Here is a 7,027-nt window from a genome sequence, read left to right on the forward strand (position 1 = left end):
CAAGAATTATAAGTGAATGAATGAAAAAGAATAAAAGAAAGAAGTGAATGAATATGTGAATGAATGAAAGAATAAATGATACACCATGGCCTTCTTTCCCAACACATCTTAATAATTATTGCATGTGGGGAATGGCATGGACATAAACAAAATTTAACTGACACTGTCACTCACCCCTCAAAAACAGAAAGTGTAAAACTGACGCAAAGTGTTTTAAATACCTTTCCAGTTTTGTCAATAATAAGATCAACAAGAAAAAAAGAAGTTACGGAACTATAACCCTCAAACATCACAAGCATCAATGGCAGATCAGACCAGATCAGCAATATGTCACATTTTTCGCACACCTCAAATACACCCTAACATTCTTTTTTAGATTGTGAAACTATCACTATTACCTGCAAACACATTTCACCTGATAGTATATCCCCTGCATAAGAATTAAAGGTGTATGTGAAAAATGTTTTTGAAGAAATAACTAGAAACACTCAAACAGCGTCATGTAGCATTGCAATGGCAGATCAGAACAGATTGACAATTTTTCACACACCTCAAATACATCCTAACAATTTTTTCATGCCATAAAACTATCACTATCACTTGCAAATACAGTTCAACTAAAGGCATGTTTCCCTTCTGAAAATGTGTGAAAGAAGGTTTTCTTGGCACAATTTAGTCTACCTTTGCGGTGAATCGAGAATGGAAGCCAGTGAGCTATAGCATACCGACTTGAAACCTGACTACAAATCTACTGTCCTAATACTGACACTAACAACAATTACTTGAAAAAACCTGAAGTGACAAAATAAACTACTCTAACAAAGAAACACACAGGTAGTATTATTCCATGTAACTTCACATTTGAATCATTGGTGTCTATGCAATCAGTATATCGATGGTGAACGCTGTCTGCAAACATTTCCGAGTTTGAATCCATTGTCATTGAGGACAACTTGCCAAAACGCACCAAAATCTGTTTTCCTCAATAAATGCAATAGAGTGTGAACGCGAAGAAGTTCATGCGTTTCCATTTGCACGCACATTCCTAACCCGCTCAGCCACCGCGACTTCCACCATGGCTGAGCGGTTTAGGTTAGGCAGGTTAGGCGGCTGACTTTGTGTGCTGGCGATTAGGTGCCTGACTCTGAGGGTGCGGGTTCGAATCCCGGATGGGACTCAACCAAAAGAAGTACTAGAATTTGTACTTTACTGAGAAAGTGAAATCCCAAATATGACATATGTTGCATTTGACCACTTTCTAAATGGCATCGTGTAATCAAATCAAATAAAGTTTTAAGCCCACAACAAAACTAGCAAGCAGCAGGCCGCCGGGCAGATGCTATTTCACACACTAATTCTACCAATATAGTTTGAAATGCAGCTTTCCCTGCCATAACTCAGGGAGTGACCTGTGTCTTTCCAAAAACCACTCTGAGACATGCCACTCAGTCTCACAGGGTCATATGTTCTTGACAGAAATGTAGATGCCAGGCTCTTACTCCATGCCATGATAAAGCACAATACACATTTGAAACATGTTTGTCACATTATTAGCTGAGATCACTGTGAGGGCATAACACTATCTGTTACCAAGAACACTTGTTATCCATCCTTAGCATTCCATCACAAACCCTCTGCGGGCAGGTGTTTCAATATTCAAAAGTATTCAATTGAACATTGTTGCATTTCAATTGTTAAGGGTAGTGAATAACAAACCCTTATAACCTTCTCACAATTAAGAACAGCTTTTGGACAACAGTACACCATTACTGTGGAACCTCCTGAATCAAGTGTGCTTTACATCATTGTATTGTGAGCATTCAGTATTTGAATGTTGAATCTGTTGCTGCCTTTTTGATAATTCAAAAACAATGTAAAAATGAACAAACTGTCTACTTCAGGCTGGTATGAAAATAAGTAGAATGTTCAAACAACCCTACCTGTCAGTGATATCTGTCATGTCTTCCTTCCAGACATGTAGAAACTGTATCTGTCCTCCATCCAAAGACACACAGAAAGCTTCTCCATCCTCAGATGAAGGCACTGTCACCATCATCTCTCCAGACACAGGGAGACTGTCACCATCATCTCTCCAGACACAGGGAGACTGTCACCATCATCTCTCCAGACACAGGGAGACTGTCACCATCATCTCTCCAGACATAGGGAGACTGTCACCATCATCTCTCCAGACATAGGGAGACTGTCACCATCATCTCTCCAGACATAGGGAGACTGTCACAATCTTCACCCCAGACACATGGAAACCGTCTCTATCATCCATCCTCAGACAAAAGGAATCCGTCACCATCCACTTCCCAAGACACAGAGACTGTCATTATCCTCTCCCCTAGACACATGGAGACTATCACCATCCTCTCTCCATACACGGAGACTTCTGCAGACTGTCACAACCATCTATATATCATCCATGTTTTTGTGTGGAGTTCTTGTTGACTGTAACATGTGGATTAAATACAGAAGAACTTTCTTAAAAATTATCAGAGGGATATCTAAAATAAATATAATTGTTTTACGGAGACGCTAGTCTGTCGTACGGAAGCAAATGCCCATGCAAGTCTAGAAAATGTGGCAAGTCTAGATTCAACTAGTGAAAATGAAGAAAGTCTCAGGGCTCCATTTCATTATATTATTTTTCTTAGCATGAACTTTTTTCAGTAAAATATGTTCGTTTCAGAGTCCAGTTGTCTACGGAGACGCCAAAAATGGTCAAATGAAAACCAACAATTCTTTTCGATGTGAATTTATAAAAGTGTTTCTGAAAGCTGCTCAGTGAAAACATCATCGGCCACGGACTATCCAGTTTGTGAATGACTCCCAGACGTAGTCTCGTTTGAATTTTCAGTTCCTGATATATATTCTTTATATATCAATAAAAGAAATGTGGTCATGCACGTCGACATGCACAGCGTAAACCCATAATAATAAAGGGCCATATCGGAAGGGACAACGCGGTCAAGAGGACGGTTATCCCCATGACGAGAAGCCATGCAGGCAGCGTCGAATCAGCACGTTGATAACATGTCGTACACGGCAGCTGGCCACGTGCAGTCGTTTTTCGTGTGTCCATCTACCACAGTTTGTCAATACTAATTTAGGCTTACCTCACGCTCTCAAACACAAACGCTTTCATTTAGAACATGTTACCTCGTTTGCGCCTAGTTGAGTCACGTGTTCGTTTCACCACCAAATAACGCGCCGAATGTCAAAGCTATTAATAGATCAGGAAAACCCCACGTTTGCTGTTCATCAATATGATGAGGAAATATACTCATGGGTCAGTCAACCCTTTCCCAAGTTTTCAACTTGACGTTCCGATTTCAATATCGATCATATTATCTGTGCGGCTAAATCTTCTGAATATCAGACGAAATCTTCGTCTGCTCCGCCAACCACACATCGCCACAGAAGAATCGCTTGAAGCCAAATAGTTCAAACATTGTTCATACTCGCACAACTTCACCTATCACTCAAACCAGTCACCATATAATATTATCTGATCTCTGTTCACACAAGGCTTACTTTATGATATTCGAGAATGTTAATTTGCACACTGAATTTGTTAGAATTCCGCCTTTAGTTATAAAGTTTCGTATCTTGTCAAATCTTCTGACGCGCTCACAAAGAACGAATACTCTTTTAACAATCACATATGGAAGAACTATGGTTAGTCTTAAGCGGAACACCAAATCCTTTCTTTAAAAAATCTGTGGTTAATTCATACCGAGCGGTTAATAGTTGTCAAAAGCCGTCTGCTTCACTCTCGCCCGCCAACGAAAACACAGACAGGTTACGTAACTCTGTCGCCAGAGCCCTGCAGTGGCGTCATAGAAGGAACGGTTTTCAGTTAGTTGAATAGAAAATGTACAGGAAGCTCCTCATTTTGCTGATTTCTCGACGCCAACAAAGACATGCCGAATTGCTGTGTTGTCGGCAATTGTTCCTTGGGGTCGGGTGATGGTGTCACTATGCACAGATTTCCACCGGACCCCGCAGTTCGAGCTAAATGGGTTGTTTGTGAGTGCTGAGCGAGCGTTGTACAACGGAAGCCTGTGGTATATGCTAAATCGGATGGTTCGCCCCCTACCTCGCTTCCAGGATAGAAAATGCTGTTGAGATTTGTTTTCATCGAGTTATAAAATGAAAAGTACTTACAACTTGTAGTAAATCATTGCTGACCAAGAGGATTTTGCAAGAACACAACGATTTCTTCCTCGGAAGCGAGGGTTTTTTTCAAAGTGACAATAATATTGTAAGTAATATTATATTGACCCCCCACCTCGCTTCTAATAGTAAAATAGTTATGTTAAAAGCAATACTATGCAAAATCCTATTGTCCATCAGTCACGTACATATTTTACTATCAGTACTTTTGACTTTGTAAGTCGGTGTTAAACAAATTTAAACAGCATTTATTCTCAGACAGGACGCCGCCATTTTTTTAAATCGTCAAGTCACGGGCTAAAGCCCGTTAGAATAAATGTGATTACGGTTTGTTTTCATCAAGCTAGAAAATCAAAACTACTTTCCACTAGCAGTTAAATGTGTATTTGAATCATGGCCAAAAGGACCTTGCGTGACACAACTAGTAACATAACGACTGCTTCCACGGGAAACGAGGTAGGGGTCGAAGTGACAATACTGCGCGATAAATTTCTTGCTACATTCACTTGGTATATAAACGTCCACTCAACAGTATATAGATACTACTCAATGTACGTCTTTACAGTCTTATAATCCTAATTAATTCATATTCTTAATAGTATACATTTATGAAGTTTAATAAAAAGAAGCTATCTGCTGATACTTATTGCGAATATATAATAGGAATGTAATATCTAGACATTTTATAGTTTGCCAGTATGTGTGTGCTGTCTGTATCATTGCACTTCACGACGAAAACAATGATTCTGTTGAATGCTACGTAAAATTGATAAAAACAAAATGCAAATATTAAAACGAAATCAAATTGAAGTTACAGGAGCAATGTCAGGCTATTACCTTGTGCAAGGAATGCATCTGGCAATATCCACAAAACGAGTGATATGCCATTTATTTGCAAATTTTCTCAGTGATGTGTCTGTTAACAGTCTAATATGCGAAACAGTGATGTATCGTTTCAGATTGCACACCTGGCAACTAAATGCATGATGTCCGTCATTTTTTTAAAAAAGTAATATAGTTAGCCAGTAATGAGCAGTCAATCGACGTATTGGCGGTTAATCCTTTGAAAGTTGAGTGTTAGAATGAAGATTTTTATGGATATCAACTTCTTTATTATGAGAACTCAACGTCTCGGAGTTAATGCTTACTCCTTCATCGGTACAGAGCTATATTTATATGTACAGGTAAACAATAACAAAGTAACAAGTGGAATGAGTTAACAAAAGCCAGCATAAACAAGCGCTGATAGGAAGCCGACAGTTATGATAACAAGGATGGAAGCCAATGGTAAGATTATGTTTACATAACACAGATGGGGATTAAGGACGATGTACATAAATGGAGATTAAGGATGGAAGCCAATGGTGACATACACATGATTGGATTAGGATTAAGTATGATGTACATGATAGGGATGATAAAGGATGTACACGGGTGGATTGGCTATATATGTAAACACTAATGAATTACATAGAGGGAATGTACTCAGATAGAGGAGATTAATTTATCAACAAGTCCCAGGCACTTGGTAGGTACACTCCTTGGTCACGGTTGATTGCTGGTTTCTGTCCCCAGATCTCGATAGCCTCTTGTAGTTTCCTTTAGCGCTAGTTGTTGTTGTTGGCAGATAATATCCTAGTGTCCTCCCATCGAACTGAATGTCCAGGGTTCTTGAGAATGTGTTCAGAGATGGCCGATTTCTGGTCGAGTTTGCTGACGGAGGTCTGGTGTTCCTTCATTCTGGTGTTGATTGGTCTCAGCGTTTCACTTCTAAATGCCCTTCAAAGACTTGAAGATGAGTGTGTTTTTTTTACACAGGCACGACAGAGTGTATTGAGTATATATTAGTATATGTATGTACATATACACTACCTTATGAATGTACATATACACTACCTTATGAATGTACATATACACTACCTTATGAATGTACATATACACTACCTTATGAATGTACATATACACTACCTTATGAATGTACATATACACTACCTTATGAATGTACATATACACTACCTTATGTATGTACATATACACTACCTTATGAATGTACATATACACTACCTTATGACAAGTCCGCATTTGAATCCGCATAAAGGTAATCAATCAGCGTGTTATCGGTTAATCCTTTGATCGATTCAGACACAAGAAATGAAAAATGGGAACATTTGTCGGCTAATCTAAGTGGCGTTACCACTAATTATACCAGTTAAAAATTCATTAACAGACCATCAAGTGAATAATGACAAAAAACGTGTAGGTTTATACCACCTGACACAGATTACAACAAGGGAGTATTAATTGCTGTATTGCATGCGAAAACTTATGGGCTGATACTGTTTTGATGATCTGAATAGAACGTTATTGTTGCATAAGAAATACATACAATATATGTACGCATTTGCCGTGTGACAGAACTGTATGTACCTGTTTACTGAAGTAAATTTTCAGATTCTTCTAGCAATGGCAAAGTGGGGTTATTTAGTTTATGGTTTGAAATAAATCAAATGTAAATTTTTATTATCATACGTAACAGACGTCATATTTTTACATGACACAATTAAATATCGAGGTAAAACGACGGGATCAGGCATCATACCACCCAGGCGTTAGACAACCTGAAAAAGCCCACGCTGCTCTGATATCTGATCACAATCAGAAAAGAACTACTGAGGATATGTTCATATTACTGCATGTGAAGGTCATCCACCCTTCTTAATGTAGCACTGTTTAGGTTGAAGGAACACATTACTGCATGTGAAGGTCATCCACCCTTCTTAATGTAGCACTGTTTAGGTTGAAGGAACACATTACTGCATGTGAAGGTCATCCACCCTTCTTA

The sequence above is a fragment of the Haliotis asinina genome, chromosome 8 (assembly GCF_037392515.1).
Source record: "Haliotis asinina isolate JCU_RB_2024 chromosome 8, JCU_Hal_asi_v2, whole genome shotgun sequence".
Taxonomy (NCBI): Eukaryota; Metazoa; Mollusca; class Gastropoda; order Lepetellida; family Haliotidae; genus Haliotis; species Haliotis asinina.